The sequence below is a fragment of the Neofelis nebulosa genome, chromosome 17 (genome assembly GCF_028018385.1).
Source record: "Neofelis nebulosa isolate mNeoNeb1 chromosome 17, mNeoNeb1.pri, whole genome shotgun sequence".
NCBI lineage: Eukaryota > Metazoa > Chordata > Mammalia > Carnivora > Felidae > Neofelis > Neofelis nebulosa.
In genome coordinates, this window is record NC_080798.1 from 17,524,071 (window position 1) to 17,547,054 (window position 22,984).

The window sequence follows — 22,984 nt, forward strand, 5'->3', positions numbered from 1 at the left end:
TCCCAGATCATTCCTAGGTCTTATGAAAGAAATCACAATCTCTAAAAAATATGAAACTCTGAATAGCAGTCTTACTAGTTTTATTATGCTCCTCTGGTAATTGAAATTACAAAAGTTTTGAATATTTAGATGTGCCAGATCACATGGTGACCACTACCACTATCTACTTATAACTACATGTCTAGAAGTATCATAAAACTGTAACTTTGTCTCTTTTAAAAATGTGGCAAATTCATGGGCCAAATTTCTTTTTTTTTTTTTTTTTTATGTTTATTTATTTTTGAGAGAGAAGGAGAGAGCGCAGTAATGGGGAAGGAGTAGTGAGAAGCAGGACAGAGGATCCAAAGCAGCCTGGCAGCACGGAGCATGACATAGGGCTCAAACTCATGAACTGTGAGATCATGACCTGAGCTAAAGTCAGACACTTAACTGAGCCACTCAGGTACCCTCACAGGCCAAATTTCTTATTGGCAGAAGCAAAATAAAAAACATACTCAAATGCATAAATCTTCCAAAAATAGCAAACTGAATTCAACAATACATTAAAAAGATCATATACAGGGCGCCTGGGTGGCGCAGTCGGTTAAGCGTCCGACTTCAGCCAGGTCACGATCTCGCGGTCCGTGAGTTCGAGCCCCGCGTCAGGCTCTGGGTTGATGGCTCGGAGCCTGGAGCCTGCTTCCGATTCTGTGTCTCCCTCTCTCTCTCTGCCCCTCCCCCGTTCATGCTCTGTCTCTCTCTGTCCCAAAAACAAATAAAAAACGTTGAAAAAAAAATTAAAAAAAAAAAAAAAACGTTGAAAAAAAATTAAAAAAAAAATCATATACCATGATCAAGTGAAATTTATTCCAGGAATGCTAGGATGTTTCCATATCCACAAGTCAATCAATTGACACACAATGAAGGATTAACAAAATTAAGGGTAAAAGGACAAAAAATTAAGGATAAAAATCATATGACCATCCCAATAGATCCAGAAAAAGCATTTGACAAAATTCAACATCAATTAGTTAAAAACTAAACAAAGTGGGCATTGAGGGAACATACCTCAACATAATAAGGTCATATATGACAAGCACACAGCTAAGATCATACTCAGTGGTGAACATCTGAAAGCTTTTCCTCCAAGATCAGAAACAAGAAAGGATGCCCACCCTTACCACTTTTGTTCAACATCAGAAGTCCTAGCCAGAGCAATTAGGTAAGAAAAAAAATTAAAGGCCTCCAAAACAGAAAGGAAGAAGTCAAACTGTCACTATTTGCAGGTGACATTCTATTATTATTTATAAAATTTCTTTCTGATCATTATTAGCATATAGAAATGCAACTGATTTTTGTACATTGATTTTGTATCCTGCACCTTTACTGAATTTGTTTATTAGTTCTAAGAGGTTGTTTTGGTGTAATCTTTAAACAACCCCATTTACAATTGCATCAAAAATAATAAAAAAACATAGGAATAAATTTAACCAAAGAGGTGAAGGTCCTGTACACTGAAAACTATAAGACAATGCTGAAAGAAAGTGAGGAAGACACAGATAAATAGAAACGTAATCCATGCTCATAGACTGGAAGAATTAAATACTGTTAAAACATCTAGACTACCACAAAAGATTTATAAATTCAATGCATCCCTATCAAAATTTCAATGACATTTTTCAGAGAAATGCAACAAACAATCTTAAAATATGTATGGAACCACAAAAGACCCTGAAGAGTGAAAGGAATCTTGAGAAACAAAGCTGGAAGCATCATGCATTTTTATTTTAAATTTTTTTTTTAATGTTTATTTATTTTTGAGACAGAGACAGAGCATGAACGGGGGAGGGGCAGAGAGAGAGGGAGACACAGAATCGGAAGCAGGCTCCAGGCTCTGAGCCATCAGCCCAGAACCCGACGTGGGGCTCGAACTCACGGACCGCGAGATCATGACCCGGGCTGAAGTCGGACGCTTAACCGACTGAGCCACCCAGGCACCCCTATTTTAAACTGTATTACAAAGCTATAGTGATCAAAACAGTTATGATATTAATATTTAAAAAAAGACACATCAGTCAGTGGAATAGAACAAGGAGCCCAGAAAGAAACCCACATATAGTCAATTTATGACAAAAGAGCCAAGAACATACAGTATTCATGACACAGTGTTGGAAAAACTGGACAACTACATGCAAAAGAATGAAATTGGAACATATTTTACACCATACACAAAAATGAACTCAAAATGGATTAAGGAGTTGAACATAAGACTTGAAACCATGAAGTTCCTAAAAGAAAACATAGTAAACTCCTTGACAATGGTCTAGGCAATGATTTTTGGATTGGAGACCAAAAGCAACAAAAACAAAAATAAACAAGTGGGACTACAGCAAATTAAAATGCCTCTGCACAGCAAAGGAAACCATCAACAAAATGAAAAGGTAACCTACTGAATGGGAAAAAAGAATTGCAAGTCATACATCTGATAAGAGGTTAATATCCAAAGTATATAAAGAACTGCTTCAACTCAACAGCCAAAAAACAATCTGATTAAAAATGGGTAGAGAGTCTGAATAGATATTTTCCAAAGACATGCAGGTGGCCAATATACATGAAAAGTTGTTTACCACCACTAATCATCAGGGAAATACAAATCAAAACCACAATGACACATCACTTCACACCTCCTAGAATGGCTACTATCCAAAAGACAAGAAATAACAAGTGTTGGGAAGGATGAGGAGAAAAGGAAATCACTGCTGGTGGAAATGTATATTGGTGCAGTTGCTATGGAAAACGGTATGGAGGTTCCTCAAAAAGTTAAAAACAGAACTACCATATGATCCAACAATTTCACTTCTGGGTATTTATCTGATGGAAACTTGAACATTAACTCAAAAAGATATATATAGATACCCCCATGTTCATGCAGCCTGGGTGTGGAGGCTGCTTAAGATTCTCTCTCTCCCTCTTCCTCTGCCCTTCCCCTGCTCAAGTGCGTGTGCAGAAGACACGAATTGACATTTTTCCAAAGAAGACACCCAGATGGCTAAAAGACACATGAAAAATGCTCAACATTACTCATCATCAAGGAAATATAAGTCAAAACCATGATGAGATACCACCTCACACCTGTCAGAATGGCTAAAACTAACAACTCAGGAAACAGATGTTGGCGAGGATGTGGAGAAAGGGGAACCCTCTTACTGGTGGGAATGCAATCTCATGCAATCACTGTGGAAGCTCCTCAAAAGGGTAAAAATAAAACTACTTTATGACCCAACAATTGCACTACTAGGTATTTATCCAAAGGATACCAAAATGCTGATTCGAAGGGGCACATGCATGCCAATGTTTATAGCAGCAACAAAAATAGCCAAACTATGGAAAGAGCCCAAGGGTCCATGGACTGATGAATGGATAAAGAAGATGTAGTATTGACAGTGGAATATTACTCAGCCATCAAAGAAATAGAAATCTTCCCATTTGCAATGACATGGATGGAGCTAGAGTGTATTATCCTAAGGGAAATAAGTCACTCAGAAAGATAAATACCATATGATTTTACTCATATATGGAAGTTAGGAAACAAAACAGATGAACATATGGGAAGGGGGAAAAAAAAGAGAGAGGGAAGCAAACCATATCAGACTCTTGATAGAGAACAAACTGAGGATTGATGGAGGGAGGGAGGTGGGGGATGGGCTAGATGGGTGATGAGTATTAAGGAGGGCACTTGTTATGATGAGCACTGGGTGTTGTATGTAAGTGATGAATCACTAAATTCTACTCCTGAAACCATTATTACACTATGTTAACTAACTAGGATTAAATTTTTTTTCCATTTCATTTATTTTAGAGACAGAGAGTGGGAGACAGCACGCACGTGAGTGGGTGAGAAGGAAGAGGGAAAGAGAGTGAGAGAGAATCTCAAGCTGACTCCATGCTCAGTGAAGAGCCCAACACAGTGTATGATCCCACAACTTTGGGATCATGACCTAAGCCGAAATCAAGAGTCTGACATTCAACCAACTGAGCCACCCAGGCACCCCTTAACTAACTAGAATTTAAATAAAAATGAGGGAGCGCTTGGGTGGCTCAGTCAATATAGCGCCTGACTCTTGGTTTCAGCTTCGGTTATGATCTCATGGGTTCACAGGCTTGAGACCCATGTCAGGCACATGGTGACAGCAGGGAGCCTGCTTGGGATTCTTTCTCTCTCCCTCTCTCTCCGTCCTTCCCCTGCTTGAGTGTGCGCGCGCACTCTCTCTCTCCCAAAATAAATAAATAAACTTAAAAAAAAAGAAAGAAATACATATAAATAAACAATTTGGAAAAAGAAAACAAAGTAAGTTCTATTCTAGGACATTAGCAAATCTGATTTTCAAAGATTCCTTTTAAATCTCATCAAAATTAATTTTATATCTTTTTTAAAAAATTTTTTTACACTTATTTTTGAGAGACAGAGTGAGACAAAGCGAGAGTGGGGGAGGCAGAGAGAGAGAGGGAGACACAGAATCCGAAGCAGGCTCCAGGCTCAGAGCTGTCAGCACAGAGCCCGACGTGGGGCTCGAACCCACAAACCGTGAGATCATGACCTGAGCCAAAGTTAGACACTTAACCGACTGAGCCACCCAGGTGCCCCAATTTTATGTCTTTATTCTTGATTTTTAGAAAATTTATGGTGGATACTTAGACTCTTTACATAACCATAATTTCATTTGTTTCCTGAGGATTTGATAAATGCAAGGCTGTTATTAAGTGTTCTAGGGCTGTGCCCAGATTAATATATTCAATCCTCCTAGAAAACCCATAAGGCATTGATATCATTATCTACATTTTACAACATAAAATTATAAAACAAGATTAATAACTATTGACCTCCTTGAAATGTAGCTAGAGTGAACAAGGAACTGAAATTTTGTTTTAATTGTTAAAGATTTTTTTTAATGTTTACTTATTTTTGAGAGAGATAGAGAGAGAGAGAGAGAACAGGGGGAGGGGCACAGAGAGAGAGGGAGACACAGAACTGGAAGCAGGCTCCAGGTCTGAGCTGTCAGCACAAAGCCTGATGCAGGGCTCTAACTCACGAACCATAAGATCATGACCTGAGCTGAAGTTGCACGCTTAACTGACTGAGCCACCTAGGCGCCGCTGTTTTAATTTTTAAATACAAAAGTGATATAAAATGTTTTCCAATTAAACACAACTTTACAGTTTGGGTATAACTACATTTCTTTTTTTTTTTTTTTCAATATATGAAATTTATTGTCAAATTGGTTTCCATACAACACCCAGTGCTCCTCCCAAAAGGTGCCCTCCTAAATACCCATCACCCACCCTCCCCTCCCTCCCACCCCCCATCAACCCTCAGTTTGTTCTTAGTTTTTAAGAGTCTCTTATGCTTTGGCTCTCTCCCACTCTAACTTGTTTTTTTTTTCCTTCCCCTCCCCCATGGGTTTCTGTTAAGTTTCTCAGGATCCACATAAGGAAATACATTTCACCATAACCACTGAAAATTTAGCATCCAAACTGAAAAGTGCTATAACAATATGTATCAGATTTTGAAAACTCAGTATGAAGATAGGAATATAAAATATTTCCATTTATTTATATTATTACATGTTGAAATAATATTTTAGATATATTGGTTAATGGATATTATACTTAATTTCAACTGTTTCCTTTTACTTTCTAAACTGTGTACAAAAGAAATTTTTAAATTACACAAGTGGCTTGCATTATATTACCTTTAGATTCAAATACCGTTATATTATGCAGCCTCTCACAGTATGTGGTCTGAAAAAGTCATACTGCCAAATCTCAAGACTTAGTTCTCACCACTCCAAGAGATTGGATTCTCAGGAAAAACTCCCTGCCCTTGTTCACACAGACCTCTCTTCACAAACTCCAATCATATTCCTACTCCTAAAATGTCTTACTGACTAAAATCAATGAAACCATTTCCTACCTTCCTTTGTTTGAAAATCAAGTTTGTGAATAAAATCAAAGGTGTCTGGTGTGTTATTCTACCTAACCACCAGTCTCTTCCTTGACAAAACACACTCTAAAGTCCTTAGTTTATCCTCGAAGAGTTCAACTAGTTCTATTTCTGTACCATCTTTAGGAAAGAAAAGAGCACATGAGGAAACTGAATAATTACCAATATGTATGTGAATATTAACTGGGAAGGAAAAGGAAAAGCACTGGAAAAGAAGGGGACCCATCCCTATGGTCCTGTTATTAACTGGGAAGGGGCAACCACCTAGGGATCAGGTAAATGGACGGGTCACAATTAGGTCATACAATCTAGAAGGAAAGCAAATATTTTATGTTCTGTAAAGCAAATATATATGACAGAACAAAAAGTAAACACGAACTGACCCTGAACACGCTGTTAAGTAGCAACACTCTCCTCTACTTCAGGAGGCTTCTCTTGCAGAACTACAAGACCAAGAAGGGACCCTTGAGGTTCTGGACAGGCTAAACAACACACTGTCCACCATCAGACATGACCCATGACCCACCACAAATATATCTAGATGGAATAAGAGATAAATAGAATACTGCTGACTTTTAACAGTGTCACAGGAAAAGGCCATACCTATAAACAGCGCTGGAATCTAAGTTCACAGCAGTTTCTAGGGGGCACAGTGTGGTTCTGAAAGCAATGACTTTCCCTCTGATGTCTATTTCTTTATAGATAGATCAAACTGGCTCTAAGATGTAAGAACAGAGGAGAATCCAGGGAAACACTTCCAAGTAACCATGGAACCTACAGTGGACCCTGGGTGGGCAACACTCACTTCCCCAATATCCCCTCTGTGTGAAGCACTCCTAAGGTTTACTGGGGAAATTTTTAAAAATCCTACCCACTGCGTTCAAACTTACAGTCGGTTACAACCCAGCTGTCACAGGATCACTCGGACACAGTATCAGACACCTTTCGTCACCGTAGACTGTGTACTGACAGTCCCACTAGCCTTATCGTATACCAGTCTGGGCACTCCAGGGCTTGTCACACACACTCTCACTCACACGCATGCAGGCGTGTGCACTAACAGTTCACAACGAACTTGTCACAGACAATAACGCCCGAAACCACCGTCGTGCGAGGTTCACGCAAACACCAGGACAAGGCTCCTGGCTCCACATGCCTTACCCGCGCCCCGGGAGCTTAGGACCTCCATACCGCGAGCTCCTTCCGCAACCCGACCTGGACCACCTTAACTCACCAGGCATAACCCAATAACCACGAAGATACCGGAAGCGGAACCAAAAGTCGAAGTCCATTCGTGGCCCTGGGGCCTGTGGGAAACGTAGTCCAACACTAAAAAAAAATGTCCTGGTTTTCGAGCGCGGCAGAGTACAACCGTCGCGAATGCCACGTCACGCCCCCGAAACTCCTGAGAGTTCCGGGTGGGCTGATCTTTCGTCCTCCGCGGAAGGTTGCCGCTGGCGGTTCTTAAAACATGAACGAGCCGGGTGATGGTTTCGTGGGAGCGAGAGGTCTTTGCATGAACTAGAGCACAAGCCGAGAAAGTAATCGGAAACCTGGGCAGGGAGGAAAGTAAAGGGAAGCGGAAGCCTGCCAGAGGCGGGGCAAGGAGGAAAACGGACGCAGCCTGAGTCTGGGAAGACCGGGAGAGAACCGGAAATCCTAACCCAGGAGCGTTGAGGGAATCGGATCCAGGTTGAAGAGAGCCCGGGAGGCAATCGAATCCGTGCTGAGGGATGTCGGGCCGAGAAGGGCTGAGGAGGGTACTGCAGTTCGGGCGGGAAGGCTGAAGTGAGAAACGGGAGCCGGTGCCTGTCGAGGTTTCTCTTCACTCAGGCCTGTGTGTGCGGGACCCCGTGGTCGTGAACCAGAGATGTCGAGTTTTGTCAGTTTTTGCCCCTTGAGAAAGCGCCAGCACCCAGAATGGCGTCTGGCACATAGCAGACGCTGGGTATGTGTATGCCTGCCCTGGTGCGTATTTTATACCATCGCTGCCAGGAAGTTCTCTCGTGTCCTTTTCCAGTCTCACAGCATAGACAGCCAAAGTTTTTTTTTTTTTTTTTTTAAGTTTGTTTTTGAGAGAGAGAGAGAGAGAGAGAGAGAGCGCGAGCGGCGTAGGGACAGAGAGAAAGAGGAGACACAGAATCCTTAGCAGGCTCCAGGTTCTGAGCTGTCAGCACAGAGCCCCACGGGGGGGGGGGGGGGGGGGCGGGCGGGCTCGAATTCACAAACCATGAGATCATGACCTGAGGCGAATTGGGAGGCTTCGCCTAGATGCCCCCGCAATAGTTCTGATATACATGCCCACATTTTAGTTCTGTCAGTTCTGCAATTCTCTTTTTCACATCCTAGTTTTGTAAGGTTTATTAATGTGTAGTTCATTCTTTTCATTTCTGAACAACATTCAATTGTGTGAATATGTCACAATTTGTGTATGCATTTTTCTCTTGGTGAACATTTGTTGTATTTCCAGGTTTTACATATTATGTATAAAGCTGGCATGTTTCCATTTCTCCTGGGATAATACCTAGAAGATAAACAAGCTGGGTAATAGTTCAGTTTATATTTAACTGTCTAGGAAGTTGATAAACCTTGCAGAATAATTAGTTGTTAGTGACTTGTGTTTGAGGCTCTATGTAACTGTGGAGTAAGTGGTTTTCGAGTTTGATTTGCTGTCTTGTCTGGAATTATGAGATGGACTTAGCGGAGTTATGAATGTGATGTAAGATCCTATGGGATTGTGGCTTTGTGAAGTGGGTGAGACATAGGAGACCCAATGAGTATGTACCAACTCTTATTTATCGTGATTTTGTGTACTTACTCCACGCCATGGTGACTATTAAATTAGATCACTATGTAAGTGGTATTGACTACTGAGAAACACTATGTATCTAGTAAGGTATGTGTCATTTTGATTCTGCTTATGGAATTATGACTGTTTCTAATTAAGTAAAATAGCAGTATAGAGATATCCAAAGGAAATGAAAACAGGGTATCAAAGAAATCTGCATTCCCATATTCACTGTAGCATTCTTCACAATAGCCAAGACATGGAATCAACCAAAGTGTCCATTGATGGATGAATGAATAAAGAAAAAGTGGTGTATATATACACAATGGAGTATTTATTCAGCCTTTAAAATGAAGTCAATCTGGGGAGGCTGGATGGCTCCATCAGTTAAGCGACCGACTTCAGCCCAGGTCATGGTCTCACAGTTTGTGGGTTGGAGCCCTGCATTGGGCTCTATGCTGACAGCTGGGTGCTTGGAGTCTGCTTCGCATTCTGTGTCTCCCTCTCTCTCTGCCCCTCCCCAACTTGTGCTCTGTCTCTCTCTCTGTCTCTCAAAAATAAACGTTAAAAAAACTTTTTTAATGAAGTAAATCCTACCATTTGTGACCACCTGGATGGACCTTGAGGGCATATGCTAAGTGTCTTCTTTGGAAAGACAAATATTGTATGATCTCTCTTATATGCAGAATCTTTTTTAAAAAAAGTCATTGAAATAGTAGAATGGTGGTTGCCAAGGGGTTACGAGGGTAGGAGAAATGGAGAAATGTTGGTCAAAGGATACAAAAGATAAGTTCTGGAGAATCTAAGGTACAGTGTGGTGACTACAATGAACAATACTGTGTATTATGTATTTGAAAGTTGTTAAGAGATTAGATCTTAAATGTTATCACCACAAAACCAAAAAAGATAATTATATGAGAGGATGGAGGTGTTAACTAACTTTATGGTGACAGTCATTTCATAGTGTATACACGTATCACATCATAACATGGTACACATTAAACTTACACATTATTTTTTTAAAAAAGAATTGGAAAGTAGGAGGTAAAATTACAGGTGATAGGATTATATACCTGGAATGCCATATTAACTAATTCTAATGTGTTGAAATGACCAGGATTCAATAGGTAGCATGCAAGAAAAATACTTCTTATCTCTGTACTTCTTTTAACAGATTCGAGGGATTTCTCCCCCCCCCCGCCCCCGTTCCTAGATGAAATCATGGGTGATTTAATAACTTCTCAGACATTCTGAGTCAAGGAAAAGTATCTGAAATACTCCTCATCACAAAGTCAGTCTTATTTTCTAATAAAAATATTTACTATAAAAATCAATATTTGAAAGTTCATATAAAGGAAAATTTTTTTTCCATATGACTGGAGCCTATAGCGTAGAAAAATATATAATCAGTTTCTCCTCTATTACTCAAACCTTTATTATTGAGTAGTTAATATTTAACAATGATTTTTTTTTAATTTTTTTAATGTTTATTTATTTTTGAGACAGAGAGAGACAGAGCACGAATGGGGGAGGGGCAGAGAGAGAGGGAGACCCAGAATCAGAAGCAGGCTCCAGGCTCTGAGCCATCAGCCCAGAGCCTGACGCGGGGCTCGAACTCACGAACCGTGAGATCGTGACCTGAGCTGAAGTCGGACGCTCAACCGACTGAGCCACCCAGGCGCCCCAACAATGATTTTTTTTTAATGTGGAGGATGTTTATTTTTTTAATGTTTATTTATTTTTGAGAAAGAGAGGGAGAACATGCAGGGAAGGGAAGAGAGAGGCGGGTACAGAGGATCCGAAGCAGGCTCTGTGCTCACAGCAGAGAGCCCAATGTGGGGCTCGAACTCATGAACCGGGAGATCATCACCTGAGCTAAAGTTGGACACTTAACCGATTTAGCAACCCAGGTGCCCCTAACATAATGATTCTTTTTTTTAATGTTTATGTATTTATTTTGAGAGAGTGTGGGAGAGGGGCAGAGAGAGAGGAGAAAAGTGAGAATTCCAAGTAGGCTCCATGCTGTCAGTGCAGAGCCAAATGTGGGGTTTGAACTCACGAACCGTGAGATCATGACCTGAGCTGAAATCAAGAGTCCAATGCACTTAACCGACTGAGCCACCCAGGCACCCCTAACATTATGATTCTTAATACTTAATAGTAAATGTTTACTGCTGAACTAGGCAGATTTAACCAAGTTATTATGGAAACATTTAAGGGAAGTGGGATTTTACATGGCTACTTTTGCCTCTCTTCTCTCTCCCTTTTCACTTTTCTAACAAAGTATCCAAAAGAATAAAGGTCCTCTCTTGCAAATCTTAAAGAAATGCCTCAGGTGAGATGTTGTTTCTTCTCTCTTTTCTGAAATATTCTTTTCCTCTCTAGCATTTATGAGCATTTTCCTATCTTGAAGCTTCCTGGAGATAGTATTCCCTTTCAAGAAACTGGTCATTTCCTTTTATTCTCACCAGATAAACCTCTGCCTTCTCCAACTTCTTCTAATTTTAAATACTGTTCACTTATTGAGTATTTCACTCAGCATCTCCTTTCTCATGCCCACAAACATACATTCTCTTGAATTAAGTAACTACATATTCCTTGAATGAACCAATCTTACCTAGACAGTGATTTGATGTCTAAGTAGTGAGTGTGTAGGAGAGCCCATACAAGGGAAAGACTTCATCATGTCCACAGACCTTGGTTTTTCAGTAAAGGTGGAGGTAAAATCAGATTACAATATTAATATATGCATTATTATTATTATATTTTATTATTAATATGTATCGCTATTGTATTAATATGTAGTATTATTGTGTACATATTAATACATGTATTAATAATATGTTAATATATGGTGAGAAGGGAGGTCCCATATCACAGTGTCCTTCTTCCTCTCCAGCTCACCCTTCTGGATCATGTTTCTCCTCTCCCATGTAGTCATATGCCAGGAATGCCTTGTCCCGTTTATATGCCTCCACTCTATAATAGGCACCAAAAGTATAGAAGTAACCTATGGTTGAAAGAGCAGATGGGAAAGCCTGCTTTCTATACACAAAGCACTGGAGAAGAGAAAGGACAAGAGGAGCGGGTCCATGATGACAAGAACCTATGGATAGAATAGACCTTGAATCTCAGTAAAAGAAGGAATAGTGTCCGAAGCCTTCCTTTGGACATAAATTCAATACTATCCACCCTTTTCTTTCATAGACTCACTGGAGAATTTCTAAAGGATGTACATTGGCAAGAAGTAAGTTAAACCTGGAAAGACTGAATGAGATAAAATCGGTAACTGTTGGAAAATCTAAGCATATACTAAACAATAATTATTAATTTTAATGGCATTTCAAAACAAATTAGATTAAAATCACCAGATAACAATAGAAAAAAAGTACTTAAAGCATTCTAAAGTGTTTCTGGAGATACCCACTAATTACAAATCAAAGATACAATTTAAAAATTTAAGGGTACCCTATAAAAGAAATAGAATAGTTTTTAATCCAGTAGAAAGGGAGAATAAAGAAAACATGATCCAACAGAAATCAAAGTGTAGCATAAGAAGTATAAGCTTGATTAAAAAGAAACTGGGGAGATGGGATATGGAGCTAAAAGGAGGCCTGGCAACAGCTCTTGGAAGATGAAGACTCAGTAGAATAGCATGTCACTTGTTGAGGCTAAAGTGCAGTGTCCTTGCCTTTCTTAGTCTGTGTATTTGGAAAAATAAACCCAAATGCTGACTGCAGAGAAGAAGACAAAAGAGAATTGGTTAAATATTCAGGCTTTTCACCTTCCACTCCCTGCCTTCCCATTACTGCCAGTTTGGAGGTTTATGGGGCTAAAGGATGAATATGAAGTTTTTGTATAATTTTGGGCTACCTCCTGGCCAGCAGATATTCCCAGATTCAAGCTTATGTGGAGACAGTCAGTTACAGGATAATGTTTCATGAGTTCTGGGGTCAAACAGATCTAGATTCCAGTCTCCACGTGCACCATTTTTAGTTGTATCACTATTTTTAGTTTAATAGCACTGAGACTCATTCTCTTCAGATAAAGTATGAAGATAGACATGCCAGTGCTCTACCTACCATGTCTAAACGAAGGGATATTTACAAAGTATACAAAGGAGTTTATAAAGAATATAAAGTGCTTACAATGTAGTCATTCAGTAAATTAGTGTTTTTCCACTTGTATGTCACAAAGCTAAAATTAAAAATAGCTGGAAAACTGTATAGCATAAGGCAACTATGCACACCCAAAGAGATTAATATGAATTCCTGCTAATTGATTAACTACTTTTAATCATCACATTGACATGCCCCCTTTGTTTATTCTTTAGCAGTGGCAACATGGGAGGTTGAGTTTTGGTGGGTAGTGAGAGCCTGGATCCTCACTGGATCCATCACTGGATATGATGGTTAATAATACAAAGCTCAGTTCCCAACTACGTCAGTAACTATGGATCTGTAAACAACATCTTACATTTACCCTATGTCTTCTGAGTATCAGTATATATGGTTTCTTAATTTACACGCCACATTGTTTAGGATGCTCAGATGTTCATCATGAGGCAGAAGAGGTAACAGTGAGAAATTAGGCAAAGACAGGATTGTGCAAGATGGAAAGTGAAATGTCATCCTGATTGCAAACATTATATGCTCTGCATTACATTGTGTCTTAACAAAGTTATCTTCTGCAGGGGCACCTTGGGTGGCTCCGTGGTTAAGCATTTGACTCTTGGTTTCAGCTCAGGTCATGATCTCACGGTTCATGAGATGGAGCCCCATGTTGGGCTCTGAGCTGACAGCACTGATGCTGCTTGGGATTTTCTCTGCTCCTCCCCCCACTCACATATGTGCATGTGCTCTTTCTCTCAAAATAAGCATTTATTTATTATTTTTAAATGTATATTTTTGAGGCGGAGGGCGGGGGACACAGAATCCGAAGCAGGCTCCAGGCTCTGGGCTGTCAGTGCAGAGCTCTACGTGGGGCTCGAACCCACAAACTGACATCATCTGATCTGAAGTCAGACGCTTAACTGACTGAGCCACCCAGGTGCCCCCAAATAAATAAACATTTTTAAAAATTATCTTGTGCACTTTCCATTTCCTTATATTTTGAGCTTTCCAGTCCTGTTTTGTATTACAATGCAAACAAGTTAATGTCTTAGCCTAAGAAGGGAGACCCACCTAATGAACAGTAGTAAAAAATAATCTTAGAAAAATAGGAAGGCCATGTCCTCCCTCTCCCTGTGGAACTGCAGAGGAATTAATACCATTCTTTGTCATAAAATTTATTTCAAAGAAACTGATATAATAAAGCGTTAAATTGAGAACATTAAATGAATATTAGCCTCACTCTCCTGTCCCTTACTTTCTAAATCTGTAAACCTACTTAGTTATTTATTTCATTATTTGCTGCCCAGGTAATAATGTTTAAACTGTCATCTGTGTTTTATTGAAAGCCATAAATAGTTAAAATATTTTTATGTTAAGGGAATTCTGTTTACTTTCTTTATGCATAAAGGTATAATAAAATCCCAGGACCTTTAGCCAACAGCGAAATGGAAAGCAAAATAATAAGATACTACACACAAGGATGTGCTAGAATCAAATATAAAGGTAATGTGTATTGGCAAGGACATGGGGAAATCAAAATTCATACACAACTAGACAATATAAAATGGTGCAGTTACTGTGGAAAAGAATCTGGCAGTTCCTCAAATGGGTAAACATAGATCCACAATTCCACCCCCATGTATATAATCAAGAGAAATGAAAATATATGTCCACACAAAACACGTACGTATGTTCACAGCAGCATTATTCATAACAGCCAAAACATGGAAACAATGTCCATCAACTGATGAATGGATAAACAAAATGTGGCATACCCATACAATGTAACATTATTCAACAATAAAAAGAAATGAAAAGGATACGTGCTATAACTTGAATCTTCAAAACTTTATGGTAAATAAAAGAAACTAGTCACAAAGTACCGCATGTTGTATAATCCCTTTTACAGGAGATATCCAGGAAAGGTAAATATGTAGACAAAATGAATTAATGTTTGCTTAGCGCTGCAGCATATTAAGGGGTACTTAACTAATAAGGTCAGTTGATATTTTTCATACCTATGTATACAGTGTTTTCAAATTTTATATGAAAAAGCCCTAAAATACAGTAAAATAATGAGAGGTTGCAAAGTATTCATGAGACCAAACATTCAAAACTACTTCCCCTTCTCTTGCTCTCTTTTTCCCACCAACTAGGAGTGACAGTACCTAGAGCTGCAATAGGTCAGCCCTTCTATATTCCCAGTTTGCCTATTCCTCCCTCTTTAATTTACACATTGAGGCAGGAAAGAAAGTGACGCAATATACAACAGATATTCTATCATAAAGCCCAAATGAATGTTGTACTTTTGAACAAGTTTTAAACCATGAGGCCAAACAGTAGTTTCCCAGAATCAAACCTTGTATCCTTTTTACTTTTAAAAAACATCTTTAATTTTTTTTTTTTCTTTTTTGGTCCATTTACACCCTTAACTGGTCTTGGTAGCCATGGAATATCTCAAGCCCTACTTCTATCTTTTCTTGAGGATATCCTTCTCCTCTGACATTTTCCTAAGCAGATGAATGCAGAAATAACAATATATTATCTAAAATGTCTTATTTGCCAACAGAAAATTTATAAGACATGCAAAGAAACTACAGAATATGACTCCTGCTTTGGCAAAAAGAAAAAGAGACTGCCTAATAGAGCAACCAGATGTCAGATTTAACAAAGACTTCAAAGAAGCCATTATAAATATATTCAAAGAACAAAAGGGAATCATGATTAAAGAAATAGTGGCAATGCTACATCAAGTAAGGTGTGGCGATAAAGATAGAAAAAAAATTTTGAGTAGGCTCCATCCCAGTGTGGGGTGTGAATTCACAACCTTGAGATCAAGAGTCACATGCTGTACCAACTAAGCCAGCCAAGTACCGCAAAGATAGAAAATGGAAATCCTAGAATTGAAAATTTCATTAGAAGGGTTCAAAAGATTTGAATTAGCAGAAGAAAGAATTAGCAAACTTGAAGATAGGTCATTAGTGAGTATACAGGTTGAAGCACAGAAAAAATAATAAGGAAAAATGAACAGAGAAATGTGGGGCACTAGTGAAGTGCACCATTATATGCATAATGGGAATACCAGAATGAACAGAGAGGTTTTGAAAAAAAAGCATTTAAAAAATTAAAAACTTCCCAAATTTATTGACAGTAATAATGAGAGTTTAGCTGAGCTATTATTATTAGCTATTATTTACTATTATCATTAGCTAAACTAATATTGCTGCTTTGGCATAGATTTCGTTTGGTTAAGTGTCTTGCCAAAATCTTCAACTGACAGTAACCCCCTCATATAAGCACATACCCTAGGTAGCAGCCTGCAGAGTCACAGCAAATGAAAGTTCCTGATATGATTTCCAACAGCCTTCTGATCAAGTCTCCTCAGGCTACCAGCATCTGTATGTGCCCCTTAGATAAGACTCCTGTGGGAGTCTTACTAAAATACTATTCTTTTGGTTTGTATTGACCAATCCAGCCCCAGCCCAGGAACCATAAAGCACTCCACTGTAATAAAGCCATGTGCCCCATGTTGTACTTTCTCTGTCTGCACTCTGCCTTGACCTTCCCATCTGGCCTCTTGTGTACTTCCTCCAAGACATGTAATGCACTTCTCTATTCCAATTTCTCCTGTGTTCTGTTGTTGAACCATGACTCCCCATCCAGCAGTCTGTGCTCCAGTAAACAAATGTTCATTTAATAGTCATCATAATTTATGTGTCCACGAAGTTCGACAAATTCAAAGTAGTAGAAACACAAAGGAATCCACCAACATATCAGGGTAAAAATGCTGAAAAGAAAGCAAAGAAAACGTCTTTAAAGCACCAAGAGAGGGGCGCCTGGGTGGCGCAGTCGGTTAAGCGTCCGACTTCAGCCAGGTCACGATCTCGCGGTCCGTGAGTTCGAGCCCCGCGTCGGGCTCTGGGCTGATGGCTGGGAGTCTGGAGCCTGTTTCCGATTCTGTGTCTCCCTCTCTCTCTGCCCCTCCCCCGTTCATGCTCTGTCTCTCTCTGTCCCAAAAATAAATAAAAAACGTTGAAAAAAAAATTAAAAAAAAAAAAGCACCAAGAGAAAAAGAACTCATCACTTAAAAGGGAGCCCCAACTAGATTAATGGCTGACTTCACATCAGAAACAATGGAGGCCAGAAGGGAGTGGGGAGACAAATTCCAAGTCCTGAAAGACAAATGCCTTTTAACCAAGAATCCTACACCCAGCCAGAGTGGCTTTAAAAAATGAAAGCTAGGGGCACCTGGGTGGCCCAGTCAGTTGAGTATTCAGCTCAGGTCATGATCTCAGTTCGTGAGTTCAAGCCCCGCATTGGGCTCTGTGCTGACAGCTCAGGGCCTGGAGCCTGCTTCACATTCTGTGTCTACCTCTCTCTGTCCCTCCCCTGCTTGTGCTCTCACTCTCTCTCTTTCTCTCTCTCTCTCTCAAAAGTAAATAAAAATTAAAAGGGTTTTTTTTTAAATTAAGGCTAAATAAAGCCTTGTTTATTCCAAGATAAACAACTGAGAGGCTTTGTCACCAGCTTTAAGAGATTACTAAAGTAATTTCTTCAAGCTGAAAGCAAATGACCCCTAATTGTAATTTTGATATACATTAAAAACAGCACCTGTAAAAGTAACTATGTAATTATAAAATACAATACAAATGCACATTTTTCTACTTTATTGTCTTATGTTAAAAGCATTTCTATAAAACATGTAAATAATGTGTTGGAAAAATAATTTAAAATGTTAATATGTAATATTACTATACTGGTAACAGAACAAAAGAGGTGGGAGGAAACAATGCTGCTGTAGTAGGGAGATAAGGAAATGAGCCCAGATGGTTACTCAAAACCACAGGAACAAATAAGAACCAGAATAATAAGAAAATACAACAAAATCTATAAATCTATACATATTCTATTAGCTTTAAAGCACAATTATAGAAAGTAATGATCATAGCAAGGTATTGTAGAGTTGTAACACAGATGTAGTATGTATAGATACAGACACAGATGTAGTAAAACAGTAATACATCAAAAATGGAGAAAAGAGAATAAACCCATAGGGAGTCTAACATTTCTGTCTTATTGGATTTAAGTTAGCATAAATCTGAAACTGCTTCTGATAAGCTCCAGAACAAGATTTATGTAATCAAAAACTAAATAACTAGGGGCGCCTGCGTGGCTCAGTCGGTTGAGCGTCCAACTTCGGCTCAGGTCATGATCTCATGGTTCGTGAGTTCGAGCCCCACGTCGGGCTCTGTGATGACAGCTCAGAGCCTGGAGCCTGCTTCAGATTGTGTGTGTCCTTCTCTCTCTGCCCCTCCCCACTCATGCTCTGTCTCTCTCTCTCTCTCTGTCAAAAATAAACATTAAAACATTTTTTTAAATAAAAAAAACTAAATAACTAAAACAATATAGCAAGAAGTCACTGGATACATTAAAATATTAGAAAGTATTCACTTAAAGGATGTGGTAAGTTAGAAATAGAGGAAGAAAAAGGACATAATAGACATAGAAACCAAATGTACAATGGCAGACAAGAATCCAACCTTGTTACCACCATTCATCTAACTGGGGAGCTTTTTAAAAAGAGAGAAGAAACAGCAGCAGACACATTCCTGCTGGCCTGGAAAAAAAAATCATACAACCATGTTGTGAGCTATGGTTGGGGCTATGTGGCTAGTACCTCAGGGTGGCCTCTAGGAGATGAAAATGACACTGAGTCAACAGCCAGCAAGAAAATGGGAACTTAGGGCACCTGGATGACTCAGTTAAGCATCTGACTCCTGATCTCAGCTCAGGTCATGATCTCACAGTTTATGAGATCGAGCCCCATGTTGGGCTCTGTGCTGACAGTGCAGTGCCTGCTTGGGAATCTCTCTGCCCCTCTCTCTCTGCCCCTACCCTGTACATGCTCTCTCAAAATAAATAAATTAAAAAAAAAAAACAACATAATTTTAAAACGGGACCTCAGTCACAAACCTGAAGGGAACTGAATTGTGCCAACAACCCAAGTGAGATTGGAAGAGAATCTCTACCTCCAGATGAAATCACAGCCCCAACAAGCACTGGTTTTCAGCCTTCTGAGAACCCATATATATATACTATCCCCAGACTTCTGACAGACTGAAACAAAAATGAGTATTATCAAGCTAAATTTGTGGTAATTTCTTGTGCAGCAGTAGAAAATAAATACATTATCCAATCATTGAACTATTGGCCGTCCTTGTCAGAAAGGTGGATCACAAACAGTTCACATTCACTTGGGATGGAGATTTCGTGTCTTAAAAAAATTTTTTTAATGTTTATTTATTTTTGAGAGAGAGAGAGACAGCTCAAGCGGGAGAGGGGCAGAGAGAGAGGGAGACACAGAATCTGAAGCAGGTTCCAGGCTCTGAGCTATCAGCACAGAGCCCGACATGGGGCTCGAACCCACAAACTATGAGATCATGACTTGAGGCAAAGTTGGACGCTTAACCAACTGAGCCACCCAGGTGCCCCTGGATATTACACATTTTTATTCTGGCTCTACAACTAAGTTATTTTAGCTTCCTTCTGTCATATTTCAAAGAGATCTGGACCAGTTGGACATCCCACAGACTACATACTGGTCCACTACATGACTGAAATCATCCTAATCAGACTGGTTTAGCAAGAGATAGTAACCAGATTGGAGGGTTTGGTAAAACACAACAAAACAGATAAATATTATGAAGATTAAAATGTCACCACAGCAGTGATAATATTGGGGGTATAGTGGTTTGAGGCATTCCAGAATATTCCCTCTGAAATAATGGATACAGTATTGCATCTTGCACTTCCCACCATCAAGAAGTATTAATGACTGGTTGGCCTCTTTGGATTTTACATGTGGCAGATTCCACAACCAAGGAAACTCCACAATAGGAAACATGCAATGTAGACCTCTCTGGTTCTGGAGCATGCCATGCCGTCTTCAGAGAAGAATTATAAAACTTTTGAAAACATTAAGAAACAGCAAACATGACCATGATCCACCAGCTTCTTAATGAAATTTTTAGTCCTCAACAAAAACTAGTATCATCTATGGACAGATTCTTTACTTTTTCTTCACAATTGGCTGCCTTTTCTTTTTCTTGCCTGATTGCTCTAGCTAGAAGTTCTTTTTTTTTTTTTTTTTTCTCTAGCTAGAACTTCTAATACTGTGCTGAATAGAAAGGTCAAAAATGGGCATCTTAATATTCCTCCTGATCTTACAAGGAAAGCTTTCAGTCTTTCACTATTGAATATGATGTTAGCAGCAGGTTCTTCATATAATGGTCCTTACCATGTTGAGGAAGTTTCCTTCTGCTTTTAATTTAATTATGGTTTTGTTTTGTTTTTTAACCATGAAATGGTGTTGAATTTTGCCATATGCTTTCTCTGCATCAAATGAGGTAATCATGTATTTTCCCACATTCTATCATGTGGTATATTTGGTTTTCACATAATGAACAATCCTTGTATGTTATGAATAAAAACCACTTGTTCATGGTGTACAATCCTTTTAATATCCTGCCAAATTTGATTTGCTAGTATTTTTATGACAGATTTTACAATATTCCTAAGGATATCACTCTATAGTTTTCCTTTTTTGTAGTGTCTTTGTCCTGGCTCTTTGACAAATCAAGGTAATGCTGGCTTCATCAAATGAACTAGGAAGGATTTCCTCCTTGATTTTTCTGAAAGAGTTTGAAAAGGACTAGTGTGAACTCTTCTTTGGTAGAATTCACCAGTGAAGCCATTTGGTCCTAAGCTTTTCTTTTTTGAAAAGTTTTTGATTACTGATTCAATCTCCTTGCTGGTTATAGTGCTATTCATATTTTGTATTTCTTCATGAGTCCTATTTGGTGGATTGGGTGTTTCTAGGATTTTGTCCATTACATCTAGGTGATCTAATTTGGTGTTATGCAACTGTTTATAGCATTCTATTACAATAGTATTTATTTTTGTAAAATCAATAGTAATGTTCCACTTTCTATTGTTTTTAGTAATTTGAGTAACATCTTTTTCTTAGTCAATATAATGGTTTTGGGGGCACCTGCATGGCTCAGTTGGTTAAGCATCCAACTCTTCTTGATTTCAGCTCAGGTCATCATCTCATGGTTCATGGGTTTGAGCCCCGTGTTGGGCTCTGTGCTGACAGTGGGGAGCCTGCTTGGGGTTCCCTGTCTCCCTCTCTCTCTGCCCCTCCCCACTCCTCTCTCTCAAAAATAAAATAAACACCATATATGTATATTGTTTTCCTATTTCTATTTCATTTATCTTTGCTCTAATCTTTATTATTTCCTTCCTTCTGCTATTCTGGGTTCACTTTGTTCTTTTTCTGGTTCCTTAAGGTGTTAAAGTTAAGTTGGTGATTTGAGATACTTAAAAAATTTTTTTAATGTTTATTTATTTTTGAGAGATAGAGCACAAGCAGGGGATGGGTGGAGAGAGAGAGAGACACAGAATCCAAAGCAGCCTCCAGGCTGTGAGCTGTCAGCACGGACCCCAATGCGGGGCTCAAACTCACAAACTGTGAGATCATGACCTGAGCTGAAATTGGACGTTCAACCAACTGAGCCACCCAGGCGCCCCTGAGATCTTTTCAATATATGTGTATGTTTCCCATTGTATGCTTTGTCATAGTAATAATTTTATATAATTATTAGAAATGAAATATAATTATAAATAATTATATATATTAAAATTTGGAGTATTCTGTTTTCATTTTCTTACATCCCAAAGTATTTTCTAATTTCCCTTGTGATTTCTTCCTTGACCCATTGGTTGTTTAAGACTGGGTTAATTTTTATATATTTGTGAATTTTCAAACTTTCCCTTTGTTACTGATTTCTAGTTTCTTTCTGTTGTATGATTATAAACGTTAAAAATGTATTAAGACTTAATGTGGCCTAATATATGGTCTATCTTGGAGGTTGTTTAATATGCACTGGAGAAAAATGTGTAATATCCTGTGGCAGGTAGAGTGTTCTGTATATGTCTGTTAGGTCTAATATACTGTTACCAAAATTCTGTTTCTTTATTAATCATCTGTAGGATTGTTCTGTCCATGAGTGGAAGTGGATATTGATGTCTCCAATTATTATTACAGAAAGCTCTATTTCTCTTCAGCTCTCTCAATGTTTCTGTCACATATTATGGGGCTTTGTTGTTTGGTGCATATAGATTTATGTTTGTTATATCTTCTTAATTTACTCTTTTATCAATATATAATGAAATTCTTGTCTTTTAACAATTATTTTTTTATTTTTTTGAGAGAGAGCAAGAAGGCACAAGCGAGCAAGGGACAGAGAGAGAGAAGAGGAGCTCTCCAGAAGCAGGGTTCGAGTTCATCCAAAGCAGGGTTCGTGCTCACCTGAAGCGGGGCTTGAGCTCACCCGAAGCAGGGCTCAAGCTCACCCTATGCGGGACTTGAACTCATGAGCCATGAGATCATGACCTGAGCCAAAGTCAGATACCTAACCGACTGAGCCACCCAGATGCCTATCTTGTAACAATTCTTAAATTAAAATGTATTTTGATTGATTTAGTAAAGGGACACCTTCTACCTTTTACTATTTGCATGGAATGTCTTTTTCTGTCTTTCATTTTTAACTTATTTGTGTCTTTTTTCTTTTTATTATTGTAAAATATGCATAAAAGTTACCTTTTCTACATTTCTAAGGAGTAACTGACAAATATAATTATATATACTTAGAGGGTACAATGTGATGATTTGATATGCATATACATTATAGGATGATTATGAATATAACACATCCATCACCTCACATAGTTAATATAGTTAACTCTAAAATTTACCATTTTAAGTGTATAATTGTAACATTAAATACATTCACATTTTTGTACAACCACCATCCATCTCAAAAACTCAAGAAAATCCATACCCATTTAACAAGAACTCCACATTCCCCTCTCCCTCAATCCCTAACAACTATCATTCTATTTTCTATCTCTATGAATTTGACTACTCTAAACACCTCGTATAAGAGACATACAATATTTGTCCTTTTGTGACTGGCTTATTTCACTTAGTATAATGTCTTCAATAATATTCCATTATTTACCACATTAGTCAAAAATGTGTAT

At 38.7% G+C, this 22,984-nt stretch overlaps 1 protein-coding gene and 2 long non-coding RNA genes across 14 annotated transcripts in view; 2 read left to right on the forward strand and 1 right to left on the reverse strand.

The window, feature by feature from the left end:
- ZNF260 (zinc finger protein 260) overlaps positions 1-22,984 on the reverse strand; it is a 117,670-nt gene that overhangs the window by 68,447 nt on the left and 26,239 nt on the right. For 3 of the 12 annotated variants that reach the window (XM_058709456.1, XM_058709442.1, XM_058709444.1), the window contains exons 1-2: positions 7,142-7,238; positions 6,364-6,423 (exon numbers count right to left, since the gene is read on the reverse strand). The exons of 1 other annotated variant lie outside the window; for it this stretch is intronic. The gene's annotated coding sequence lies outside the window, so the exon portion shown is untranslated. Of the gene's footprint in view, positions 1-6,363; positions 6,518-6,870; positions 7,085-7,141; positions 7,353-22,984 lie in introns of those variants that run through there. 8 more of the 12 variants (XM_058709443.1, XM_058709446.1, XM_058709445.1 and 5 more) reach the window with 5 other exon arrangements.
- Positions 819-3,476, forward strand: LOC131500345 (uncharacterized). The gene is made up of 2 exons (XR_009256250.1): positions 819-1,784; positions 2,003-3,476. It is a non-coding gene; the product is annotated as an uncharacterized LOC131500345 (long non-coding RNA).
- Positions 7,713-22,449, forward strand: LOC131500338 (uncharacterized). Its single transcript, XR_009256235.1, has 2 exons — positions 7,713-7,852; positions 22,154-22,449. It is a non-coding gene; the product is annotated as an uncharacterized LOC131500338 (long non-coding RNA).